Source organism: Falco rusticolus, chromosome 3 (genome assembly GCF_015220075.1).
Source record: "Falco rusticolus isolate bFalRus1 chromosome 3, bFalRus1.pri, whole genome shotgun sequence".
NCBI classification, from domain to species: domain Eukaryota; kingdom Metazoa; phylum Chordata; class Aves; order Falconiformes; family Falconidae; genus Falco; species Falco rusticolus.
Window position 1 is genome coordinate 33362271 of NC_051189.1, and position 13650 is coordinate 33375920.

Genomic DNA, 13650 nt, shown 5'->3' on the forward strand with positions numbered 1-13650 from the left:
TAAGCAAGTGTCTTTTGATAATATTTATATGCTATGAAAAAATAAAATTGAATATTGCTGTTGTGACTATTTTATGACAGCTCTGAGAATATATTGTAAATTTTTATGCTGTCACAAAGCATAGATGCAAGCAATCCCCATGTACAAATATTGGTAGGTGGACAAATTGACACGATAGCTCTCACTCACTTTCTGCTTCACTTTGTGTTATTTTTTCCCAGACAAATGTAAAAATATTGAGACAGTAATTTTTAGAGTATTATACTACTTTGTATTCTTAGTTAACAAGTTAATATGTAGTGAGCCATGCAGTAAAATGAATACTCTCATCATAATCTTGTTCAAATCTAATTTCCTCTAGGTCAGTTTGAGGAAAATCCTTAGCTGGTGTACCTGTTGTAATTGCACTGAGTTCAGCGTATATCCTTCATTTATAAATATATTGAATCTCCAGATTCACTTACCTGTATGATAGCTGTTTGGAGAAGCATTTGAGCTTCCTGATCCAGACTTAGGAAGAAAATAATAATAAAAAAAAAAGATTAAAAGTAACAAAGTCTAATAGTTTCCAAAACTGTTTTTTCTTAATGCCTGTCTTAACCACTCTGAAGTCCAAATGCTGAAATTCACTGTCTCGATGAAATGCTTTCCTGTAAACAATGGGTTTAGTTTGTTTTACTTCTGCACAAAGATAACATTTGCTTTTAAAATAATTTTCATAAGGGCTAAACGGTGCCCACAAGACACGGTTCATTGTAATGATGGCATAATAAGGTTATACCTTATGGTGCAGCCTAAATGACTCTTCCTTAGTTTGGGAACTAGCAGTTGTTTGCTGTTAGCCTATTACAGAAACAAATCACAGTCCTACACTGTTAACTGGCTCTTTGAGACACCCCACCTGTTCCCTTCAGGGGCCAGGGAAAAGCAGTACTGCAATGCGTGCAGAGCCAGCTTCATCTGCTCCTCCAAAGCTGAAGGGGGTTTGGTTCTGCCTTGTATAATGGATATATCTACCCCTAAATCTGTTTGGAAATTACAGAAACCCCACATAGTCTACAACTCTTTGAAACACTTCCCATAAAACTCTTAATATAGCTTCTGGCATACACACGTAGACAGACAGCTATAGAGTAAAAGGTAGATAAAGTGAAAAAGCTGAGAGAAGTCTGTTACCATAGAGTTTCTACCATTTTAAAGGAGTGTGACTGAAAACTGAATCTTGCCCAAGATCTGTTCCTTACAACACTTTGCGTTAAATCAGACTTATAGCTCTAGGTGCATTAAGTAGACAGCTAACAGTAAAGCAACTGTAGAAAACTGTCAGGTTGCTCAGGGCCTGATCCTGCAAACATGAACAGACACACAGAGCTTTATGAAAGCTAGTTTTCCCAAGGAGGTAAATGAAATGACATGTAGAAAATGTATTTATTCCTGTGCATGTCTGCAAGGATGGATCTTCTATTTTATAACTTCTAAAGTCATGAAGCAATAAAACCAAAAACACTGAAATAGCCTGATTTGCCCTATAGTGCTGGAGAGAATAACTAAGAATAGAGATTGCCACAGAGGAAGTGAAATATAGGATGCAGGTCCGTTGAGCAGAGCAATCGGTTTCTGGCTTTCAATTGTACTGGCAGAGGTCATCTCCCTGGTGACAGAGAGATCAGTTGCTGCTGGCAAGGAGATTTACAAATGGTTATGTACAGGATGTTCTATGACTCTATTGCATAACTGTAGGTTACCAGTAGTCATGCTTTTCAGCAAAGCTATATGTGGGTTATTGGATAATCATTACTTTCCTCTAGTGACAGGAATGCATTGCCCAGTTTGAACTGCTGACAGGTAGGTATGCAATGGATGGAGCAGAGGTCGAGCAGGCTGTGCAATATGAATGGTGAAATAAAGCCAGCATCTTCTCAATCTCTTTCTTTATGATGTTGACCCACAGACCCCAGCGTGGGTGGACTGTCATCCAGGATGCACATCATGAACCACTTCATTTCTCAGAGGGAAAGACTTCAAGAACATGTTTATCTCAAGGCAGGTCAGGCCAGAGGGCTTTCACTCTTTTCTTTTGCAAGTACCAGCTTTTCTCTGTAACTCACTGCCTCGTCCTACATGTGCCAGCCTAAGATCAAAAGGGCTGCCTGCCTCTTCTGAGGCTGTAATGCTGCTCTAATCCCATCATTAAGAAGCACTTGAAAGTGTACATTACTGGCAATTTTATGATAAATTCTGTACCTGGAGAAGTAGACAGAATTTTAGCTTTGGTTAACCTCGCAGTCTTCCTTTTTGCACCTACTGTATAATTTTCTTATCTGATTGTAATTATGCCCAGGTGTCCTCTTTAACCATAACTTTTGACAAGATGGTTTGTTTTTCTCAATAAATGATGACTGACAAGTAAGAACTCCACTTCCCATTTCCCATCACTTATACAGTGAATAACATATAATGAATCAAAACTCAACCTCCCTGTCTAAAATAACATGCCATTAAAAAAAAATAATAAATTAAAGCTTTACTAAACTGTGGCAAATATGTCTTATTTCAACTATCAATAACAGCTGCAGTAACTTTTATTAATTTATTTTAGAAGTTAAACTGTCTTGTACAAATGAAAAATATTTAGCAGCAGAGAAAAACCCTCAGCAAAATCTAGAAACTACTGCAAATTTCAGCAACTCTTCTTCTATCAGCAGAAAAAAACTCCATTTAACTAGCTCTCAGTAATTAAATAGCACAAGAAGAAAACTGAATACAGAAAATATTAGATATCCTTCTACAAAAAGGCAGAAAAGAAGAGGGTCCCAAAGCATGCAACAGAAAATTATTAAGTTCATAGATTAATTGTTGAGACTAGAAAAGAACTTAAACTAGGAAGAATAGTAACTGGCTTATTTATAAAATACCCACCAGCAGTCCACTGAAAAATACTAAATGACTTTCAGGAGTCCATCCAGATGTGAAAGTAAAAAAAAAAAAAAAAAAAGACCTTTAAAAAAGCAGTATCTCTGCTTTTCAAATGGTAACAGAGTTAATATCTATAATTAGTATGAATGCTTCAAAACAAAAAAAAATACTTATGTTATTGGGAAGACCTTTTTCACTGAGTGAAAATTTTGTCTTTTAACAACAAAAGCACTCTACCAGATCCTACTCATCAATGCTAATTTTAATGAAACTGCAGAAAGTTGGAAGACTCTGCTTCTAGTCTTTAGATGTCAACAAACTCCAACTGTTTAAATTGTGCAAGACCAAGAGATTCAGATAATCAAGTAGGGTCAACCACAGAAATATTGTAGCCATAGAAAGGAAAGAATAGGACTTGATGCCAGCTGCTTTTCTTTAAGCTGAAATTATGTTAGAAATCATCCCAGCACAAAAAATACAGCATCAGTAGTTTACAGGACTCAGGATATAATGAAGTTAGTTACCAGGTGAAAAATATTTCCAAAGTAAGCATCACTTATATTGCAGCATCTTATATGGGAGAAAATTAAACAGTAGTAGCAACAATGGAGAAATTTAGTTTAGACAAGCAAAGGGGAAAAAATTGAAAATCCATCATGGTATTATAACCTCCCATATTGATTTGAATATTTCCTAAATGAAAAATATTTTTGCATATAAAAACACTGTTTGGTCTCAAAGATACTAGTGCTGTTACAGTGATGTTTTGAAAGTATGACCTTAGATGTTTGGGTTTATGTTATCTTCATGTTCCTTGACAGTCTGACCCTACAGTTTTACTCAGTGGCTTTAATACTGCCTTTCAAAATGTTATTCATCAGTACTTTCTGTACGTGTCTCACTCTGCATGTGCAAGATGGAGGTGCAGTGATAAAATACAATGAGCAAAAGGTATTAATCCTGCACTCTTAGATCATTCTTGCTCACTAATGCATCATGAAATATTTATTCAAAACAATCCAAACTCCGGTTACTTCTAATCACTCTCAAAAAAACACAACAGGCAACAAGGACATTTCCTTTTTCTCCACTGAAGTATGTAGTTTCTTCTTCAGAAAGCATCTACTGATGTTCACTGATGTCAACCTGAGTTATGAACAGCCACCATTCCCATTGCAAAACTAGTTGCACTGCAGCCCTGAAAAGCCACGGAGAGAGTGTTATAGTATTAGGAAAGGTGGTTGCTTGCATTTGTCAGAAGTCTTACACCTTAAGATCCAGAATTCTAGCAAACGGAAGCTGTTACAAGGAATTGAACTGAAATGAAAGGGTCTCTTTGCAGACGGATTACCTACAAAACACTTCATAAGATTAGGGTCTGACACTCACTCTGCAGATAGGTTCAGCAGAAAACACATGCAAAAGAAAAATCCTGTATTTAGTGCTTATCTCAATATTAGAAAACTGAGAAATGTTCACCAGATATATAGTACATTCACTGACAAATCAGTTGTCCTCGTATAAAAAGTCACATGGTGAAGTATTGTCTTCTGAAATCAATGACAGTACTCTCAATGAGTTCAGAATCCTCACGACTTCATCAGCCTTATATGTATGTGTAAGTACAGGGGATAAAGGGTGGCTGTGACTTTTACTTCTGAATTTCCCCACCTTTTGGAAACTGCATCCACTGTGTACTAATCTTTGCGCAGTATACATATCACTGTCAATACACTTCTAAAAAAATAAAAATCCTGTCTCGGAGACTGAAATTCATTTTTTGGATTGATTTCTGGCTTTTTTTCGGTGGTCTATTTATAATTTCAAGGAGTATTGAATATTTGAACATACAGAAGAAGAAAGCTTTTTATCCCCTCTAGCAGACATTCCAACTTGTTAGCTAGGTTCTCTTAACATTATGATGTCTTAGGCTGCAAATTTGAAAAAAAAAACCTCACTGATTGCAAGCATTCCTAATGTCATTTTATTGGATTCCTATTAAATAGATATAACGTGTTAGGGTATATTGCACAAAGGTAAAAGAAATACTTCTAAAATACATAGAAGTTACAAACCAGTGAGATCTCTTGATTTCTAATCCAGCACTCATCTTTGCATTGCTTTTTACATTGCAAGACCAGTAGCTGAACAATATGCAAAAATATATGCAACGAAATGAGAAAAATCATATACTTTTCCTATAAAGTTACACTTTATCAAATATCTTTAGCCAACACACTGATAATCTTATCTCTAAATGCTTTTAGGCCACTTCCTATTAACTCTTGGTAAGCATTTATGAGACACAGTCCATTGCAGCAGATTCCTGTTATTGATCGCCCCTGCTCTGTTTTTAATCTTTTACAATGCATTAAATTCCTTTTATCTGTATATGTACAAGACCCCTTTCAATTAGTTTAGTTACTACTATTGCAATAGCATGTCTGGTATCTATGTAAAATGTGCAGTAGTCAAAGAAAGCATTGCCAATACACAGGGTACTTTAGTATGACTGGGACTACTCCCATTTTTAATGATTTTAGTAGGAGAATCCTTACTGCTTTATTTCTCAGTATTGTCTACATAACACTTTGATGTTTTAGATTCAAATCAATTATCAAAACATATACCTTGTTATCTGTTGCCTACTGAGTCTGGACTTTTCCTCCTTTTTTTCTGTTTTTAGGAAGAAAATATGGATTTTGCAATACCAACTTAGACATGCAAAGGGCTCAACAGAATAAGTAATGCAGTTTTCAGGCTAAGCACTCCATTTAGTGCTTTTCAGCTTTGAAGGTGACATGGGTAATAGCTGCAAAATCAACTGGGCTCTTTTTATTTCACCTAGTATCACCAGATCAAAATAATACTACTTAAACTGAGACTGCAAACAAATACCCTCTTTTTGTTTTTCCTGTCCTAGTTTCTAACAATTCCCCAAAGAAATAAGTTCCTTGATGTTAGCAAGAAGAAAAAATTATCTTCCATTTATGAAGGATCCTAAATGGCCAGGAGTGTGACCAGTGAGAAATCACAGGCTTCAGTACAACACACACGCTTATCAGAATCTTGCAAAATCAGCTTTCTGAATCTAGTTTGGTATAATGAGTATCCCGATAAAGCACCAGTACACTTTGGTATGAAATGCAGTACAATTCCATTCTTCACAGAAGTGTGTCATCATTGAAAGAAAAAGGATAATTATATTTATAGGAGAAAATATACCTAGGAGTACTTTTTATGTGTTATATTTTCATATAGAATACCTTTTTTTCATTCTTAGAGAAGACAATGACATTTAGTTTTGATAAGCAGGTAAAAACCAAATTTTTCAGTTTTTCAGTGGCTTATTTTATTGTGCATTGGTAATCGACACAATTGTAATTGGAATTATGTGTGTTCATTTAAAATTGACCTTGCTGAGCTATATTTATTTTCAAAAGATGTCTCCTACATCCAGAAACTCCTATTCAAACATTGGCTTATCAAGCTCTACATTTCTTTCATTTTTATGAATAAAGCTCAGCTCTGTTTCCTAACTAGGATAGCCTAAAGATTGAATCTTAATCTGTTCAATATTTTCTAGCATATTCTATGGAACCAGAAGATTCACACTGTATCTAATACTTATCTTTTCTTTTCTTTTTTTTTTTCTTTTCTCCTTTCCTTCACAAAATTAATTTAACAGAGCATGGTAAGTCCTGAAATATATAGCTTTTTTCTTTACACTATAATGGCTAATCAAGATTTACTTGGTTTTCTGCAGTGCTATTTCATGTACTGCAGCACCCCCTTGGATGGTCTATTACCCTGAACATCTCTAGTGCCTAAAGAAGAGAAAAGAGCAAAGAAAAATATTTGCTGGATCACCAGGAACATCTGGCTGCACTTTTCAATTTGCTAACACAAGCACTCTTAGCTGCATCCTGCCAATGACTATCAGCCAAGGAATCTGCCATCATTTTAGGATATGTGCATGATTGCAAGAAAGGGGGAAAGTTAATCTTATGAGAAGACCATGTCTTGGAAGAATGTGCCTTGTGCTGGTGGGTGTAGTAAGCCACAGCAGAAGACATTGTAAGGAGACAGTGTCTTTGAGCAGAGTATAATCACAGACCTTGACTGCAGAGACCTGTATGTTAGCATGAGGAACAAGTATAGAACCTGTACTGCGACTGTCTTTGACTCATTCCTATGGCAATGTGTAGGAGCATACTGCTCTCAGCGAACATCAGTGAGTACTGGATGAGCTTGGCTTATTAACTGCAACAGAGAAGCTTTACATGGTTCCCAGACAGTGCATGTGGATGACTCTATCTATAAGTATTGCTTTGTCCTGAGATTAAGCAGCCTACCTGCATGAAACAGCCCTTTACCTGACAGCAGAAATGATTAATGGATTTGTTTACCTCTAAGAAAATCTGGTAAATGGCAATGCACCTGACCATGGACAGCATCTGCAGAGTGTGCCATGATCAGCGTGAAAGTGCTTGTCTGATGCTGCAGCAACCAGCATCCCCAGCATCACCAAGGACATCAGATTGCTATTTCCTATTCTATTGCTTCCATTAACATCAGAAAGGACATAAGTTTATTATCACCTTTTCTACCATTTTCTTGCTATCACCTTTTCTACTATTTCTATGCTTTCCACAATAAACTAGTTAATTAGCACTTGGGTGTCCATACCTTCCTTCTTAGGATACAAAAAGAACTGGTACCCCCTCAGTGCAAAACAAGTCAGCCCATGAACAGACTGTAAAACTGAACGCAAACATTGCCAGGACCTCCCTGTCAGAAAGGTCAGTATTAAATCACCCATTTTTCCTAAGTGAAACTAAACTTTTTTCTCCTTTAGATCTGATCAATGCTAATTATTCTTCTTTTCTGTATAGAAAAACTGTCATATACTAATTCTGTGAGTTTGCTCTACAGCACAAATGAGCATTACTAACAGTGAATAAAAGAAATCACACTAAGGGAAAACCTCTGTATTTTCACACACCACTAATAAGGCTTTTGAGTATGTTCTCTGTGATGTTGGCAGACTAGATCAGATGATTGATCATTAGCCAATTTCCAAGAAGGCCTCAGGCAAGAGCAGTATCAAAAAAACCCACTTTAAACACTATAAGCTTCTATATGTAAATTAATGGGAAATAGGAATACACATGAACAAGCTGTAGATTATCCATAAATTTTTAACTTTTTTTTTTCTTCCCCTATAACTGTAGACAGTTCTTGGAAAATTTTGTAGCTTTTACTCATGGTGGGGGTTTTGTAGTTTGGATTTTATTATATGGGAATCAATTACAATGCTAACACAAAGAGCAAGTTTAATGAACAAATTTTCATACCAGTGTACTTGATTTAAAATTTTCACTTCTTTTCAAACAGCAGTATTTCAGGGTTTGGAAACTTGTGATAACTAAAAATGTAGGTTTGCTTCAGAAATCACTCCGCCCATTTCAGAAATCTTTATAAATTATCTCAAACAAAATGGAGAGAGAAAGTGGAGATTTGGATCACTGATCTAGAAAACACTTTAGCTGAATATGGCTTCTCTCTTTTTTCTTGGATCAATGATACTAAAGTGCTGTGGTTGCACACAATGGATGACATGAAAAATGAGAACGAAATCCAAAATCTTACCTAAAAAAAAATCGAATTGGATCATTTACAGTTTTGTTCTACTTTGGGGGCTTAGACGCTTGGGTAAGTTAAGAAGTACCATCTGAGCTGCAGTGCAGTTGCTGGCCATGGGTCTAAAAAGATCTGACCTGCTAATTTAAGTTATAAACTCATTTATCACTGGGGGATAACCTAGTTTGTGTTACTTTCCTTCTTCTCCTGTCTAGTAACAAATACAGTTACTACAGAGCAGGAGGCGTATGGAATAAGTTCCCCTGGGGTAACAGCTTCACCCACTGGAGCCCTACCTAATAAGTGCTTACATAAAAAGGATAGATTTGTTCTTAATGCATACAGAGAGTGAAACCTACCGATTTATGTCATAAAAACAGCTGTTAGTGCTTTGTTCCCTATCTAGACCTATGGAGTCATGTATCTTGGAAGGAATGAGTTGGATTTCAGTGTTTAATAAATTTGAATCCATTACCACCAGCTCAATCCCATTACCTTCAAACGTTGTGTTAAGGTTTCTCTACATAAGAGGTTACCCTGGAACAGCCATTTTCCAGCTGTTTCTCCTGATTAACTCCAAGAGTGAAACCCTCAGTTTCTGGAATAAGAAACATAATTGGAATAAGACATTTTCTGGGATCAGGAAAATTGCAGACGGACTTAATCAAGATGAGTTAAGCCACTTTAAACTGACACCTTACCTCATTCAAAGTAAGTTTTTATGTATAGGAATTATGAACCTTAAGTCATAGTTTGAAGGCAACAGAGTTACAGTGAATTTGGATGAAAAAGTTTCCTCTCTCATAAGAATGCTCAAGACCATTATTATTATGTTTGTTAATATTTTTATCTATTGTAATTATTCCATTCTCCCATAAAAGAGGGGGTGGGCGGGAAGAAACCCACAACATTTTCAAGTAGAAAATATAAAAATAAAATGCTGACATAGAAGACTTGTTCTAAATGGCCATGGCCTGTAAAAGAAAGTAGTTTTCAATTAATTGTTTCTCAAAAAAAAATCCTATCTGTGTCAAAGGTTAATTGCAATACAGGAGAAGTTCATTGTCTGAGAGGAAAGTAACCTGTTGTCATGCTTATCTCCTACATTTATTATTCAGAGCTACTGACTAGAAGACAACATATGGGTTTTTTACAGACACAAGCAAATTACAAACATTAAATGAGTTACAAAATCTTTCTTCCAGAACAGACACTTATTCCAGCTTCACCTGAAATATCTATAGAATGCTTTATTCTGCATTAGATTTTTTATTCCAGTTTTACCTACCTGGATGATATTTTTGTAGGTATTAAACTTCCAAGGTACTGAACATGAGGCTAGATACCAGAAAGATAGTTTGTCCTTTCAAAACACTGTCTATATTTTCCATCATTAGTTAATTCATATCCTCCTTCCATCTCCTCAAGTAGAGATGCATTGCCCTCTTGGTATTGCTGACTAAAGAGACTGTTTAATAACTTCCCTGTGAAAAAAATTATTTTCTCAAATTGCACTGTTTGTAGTTACGGAACATTGTCTATTTTTAAAAAGAGACTCAAAAACAAGGCTCTCCAGAGGGATCTAAGGCTCTCCAGAGGGATCTGGGCAGGTTGGACCGATGGGCCAAGCCCAGTTGTATGAGGTTCAACCAGGCTCAGTGCCGGGCCCTGCCCTTGGGTCACAGCAGCCCCAGGCAGCGCTGCAGGCTGGGGCAGAGTGGCTGGGAAGCTGCCTGGGGGAAAAGGGCCTGGGGGAGCTGGCTGACGGCCGGCTGGGCATGAGCCAGCAGTGTGCCCGGGGGGGCAAGGGGGGCCACAGCATCCTGGATTGTGTTGGAAATACTATGGCCAGCGGGACTAAGAAGTAGTTGTCCTCCTGTACTTGGCACTGGTGAGGCCACACCTCAAACCCTGTGTTCAGATTCGGGCTCCTCTTTACAAGAAAGTCACTGAGGTGCTGGAGCATGTCCAGAGAAGGGCAATGGAGCTGGTGAAAGGTCTAGAGAACAGGTCTTGTGAGGAACAGCTGAGGGAACTGGGGTTGTTCAGCCTGGAGAAAAGGAGGCTCAGGGGGGACCTTATTGCTCTCTATGACTACCTGAAAGGAGGTTGTAGCAAGGTGGGTGTCAGTCTCTTGTCCCAAGTAACAAATGATAGGGAAAGAGGAAATGGCCTCAAGTTGTGCCAAGGGAGGTTTAGATTGGATATTAGGAAAAATTTCTTCACTGATAGGGTAATCAAGTATTGGAACACGCTGCCCAAGGACATGGTGGGATCGCCATCCCTGGAGGTGTTCAAAAAAGTTGTAGATGTGTGCTTAGGACTTTTTTCTCTCATTTCAAGCATCATGTAGAATGGAATAATTCATATCAAACCAAGCAATAGCTTAGGCAGCTAGCAACTCACAGATGAAGGTAGGATTGTCTGGGACAAGAGCAAAGGAGAGAGGGCAAAAGAAAGAAAGATGCAGAAAAGGAAATACAGAGAGCAAGGGAGAAAAAAAGAAGGGAAAGGGAAGGGTAAAGAAGAAAAGACAACCAGTCAATGAATGTCTTAAGAGAAGCAGCCACAAAACATAGAGATTATGGAAAAGCTGAGTTAGAACGAGAAAAGGAAAGAATGTAATGTCCATAGTCTTATCTATCTTTAATCTATTCTTACAGTCAATTTAGCTGAGTAAGAGCTTATCAGAGTTTAACTGTAAGAACTGGCAATAACAAACCAAGGTCAGCAGGCATTCATTTGTCTATGGCTAATTTCAAACCAGTTCACCTATATGATTTCTTAGGTCTGTTTGCTGAAAGAATGCCTTTCAAGCGTACATGTAAATGTCTGATACTAAACAGCAAATTTTTAGATGAACTCAAAGGAATATCTTCATATCTTCAAAGGAATCTTCAAAGGAATTTTGCAGAAATACTGAATGTTCTGAAGCTTTGAAATCTAAACAATACACAGCAAGAACAGCATATTTACCTTGAAGAAAAGTGAATTGTGAAATTACCATTAATTCATTGCTCATATTTGACTCCATCTTTGAAACAGGTAGCTACCTGTTGAATAGAAGAATGCAAGTGAAAAGTCATCTGTTTCTTTTCTGTCTGGTAGTTTACATAGCAATTTACTTTGTTCAAAGTGTAACAAAACACTGCTGACTCAGAGTACTAGCATTCTTAATGTTTTACTGAATTAGAAATATATAAGCTAGATAAAAATCACTAGAGGATTGAAATCTAATCTCTGATATTGATAAAACAGGAATTTCAGGAAACCATAAGTAAAATCATAAAATAATTCTAGGGAGAAGCCTGATTAAGTGTAACAAGTTTGTGCTGAAAATATAAATTTCTATTAATTATATAGTAAATGTAACTTCAACCCTCCTGAAATAATGAGTAAAAATTCTAGACACCTGGAAATGCTTAGAAACTGAAGCACAACTTAAAAGAGTACAATACTGATTTCCTTTTTCTTACATAAAATAAGGGACATTTGTACAATTGCCAGTTTTATAATGAGTAAAATTTTAGAATACATTTTCAGGCATTATTTGCAGGTTCAATTCCATGTACAAGTGTAGGACGATTTCTGACTTTGCTGCACAGAAAGTTAAGAATAATATACTAAAGACAATTGCAAAATACTTTCTTCAAAAAAACATTGTCTCCTGGGTGTCTGCTCCTAGAAGCTCTGAGGGACCTGTGGGATTTGCTGTGGCAAAAGGTTATCCAGGAACCTTAGGAAAGATGTAAACATTTCTTCATTTTCCAGGCACTGACTACAGGCACATAATTTTCTATCACAAGTAAAGCTCCTCTATTTGTCATTGGATAAGGCAGCTATATTAAATCAGAATCTGTTTTCCCAAAGAGCTCCTGAGAATGAGAAAGGAAAGCTTCTTCTTCACAGGAATGTACACAATAATCCCTTAAGTATCTCTTTTGAAAATGGCATTCAAATGGTCTAAAATTACCCCAAAAATTATTCCCCCCCCCCCATCTTTGTATTTCATATAGTTAGATGGAGAGTACTTGTACAGCTAGGGAACAATAGAACCACATAATGTTACAAGAGCATTATGCAGTCAGTATCATTATCCAACTTAATAACACTGGCACCTGTGATGACAATAGAAAAAAAGAAACCTCTATATCTCTGTGCAACAGAACTGTCATGGCACCCATTGATTGCAGTTGCTAAGTATTCAGGACTTACACTGTCAAGGGACATTGCTTGCTTTTTTTTTTTTTTTTTTAAAAAAATAGTCAGATCACTTCCAAACACTGAAACTGACATTGGATTTTAGGTACCTTTACTTGGTGGCAACAGTTCACTCTTATATCCGAGGTGGGGCTCCAGCTATTGCAGCTCCTAGATAAGAACTGTTTCCATAGGAGGCTACAGTGCTTTGCTCCTCATTGCCCAAGCTACCACATCTCCCTCAGCAAATTCTCCATCAGAAGGGAATTTAGCTCAATTTTTTGCAGGTGCAGAAATACCAGTCTTACATAAAACTTTGCCTGTCATACACTGTGTCCATTATGCAATTTTAAATGTTGCATAAATATATACCAAATGCTATTAACTCTACAGTATAACCTTTGAAATAAATGAACAGGAAAGTAGTGGAATAAAAAAAATTCTGAAATTATGCTGCATTTCTTTTCAAACAATTAAACTGCCATCTTAAAATGCAGCATGCTAATTAAAGGTTTTGTGAAAGTCTGATTCGTCTCTTCCAAGGTTATGCAAGGAAACAGTAAAAAACAATGTTAATTGAGGGTTTTCAATGAAGTAATAAAAATAAGGCCAGTTTTTAGTAAGGAGTCCAAGGCCATAAGCAACATTTTGGTGATCTGCAAGAGTTCAGGCCAAATTGCAGCACCCTTTAGTGACTGGTAACTAAAGAAGAATATTGTGTGACAACACATGCAGAAAAGATTTAATTTTGTCACAGGCATGCAAACAGAGCTTTCTGGTTATTATTCTAAGAACAGAGGCTGAAGAGAGATGAAGTTGGTTTATTACTTCCTAGAGAAAAAATAGATTACCTTATATTCAATAATTGCTCATTCGGTTCATTATAACAGT

General features: G+C 36.7%; 1 long non-coding RNA gene across 1 annotated transcript; it reads left to right on the plus strand.

Moving 5' to 3' along the window:
• The first annotated feature begins 1880 nt into the window (after positions 1–1880).
• LOC119145005 lies at positions 1881–7590 on the plus strand. The gene is made up of 2 exons (XR_005103271.1): positions 1881–2047; positions 6683–7590. It is a non-coding gene; the product is annotated as an uncharacterized LOC119145005 (long non-coding RNA).
• The last annotated feature ends 6060 nt before the right edge of the window (positions 7591–13650 follow it).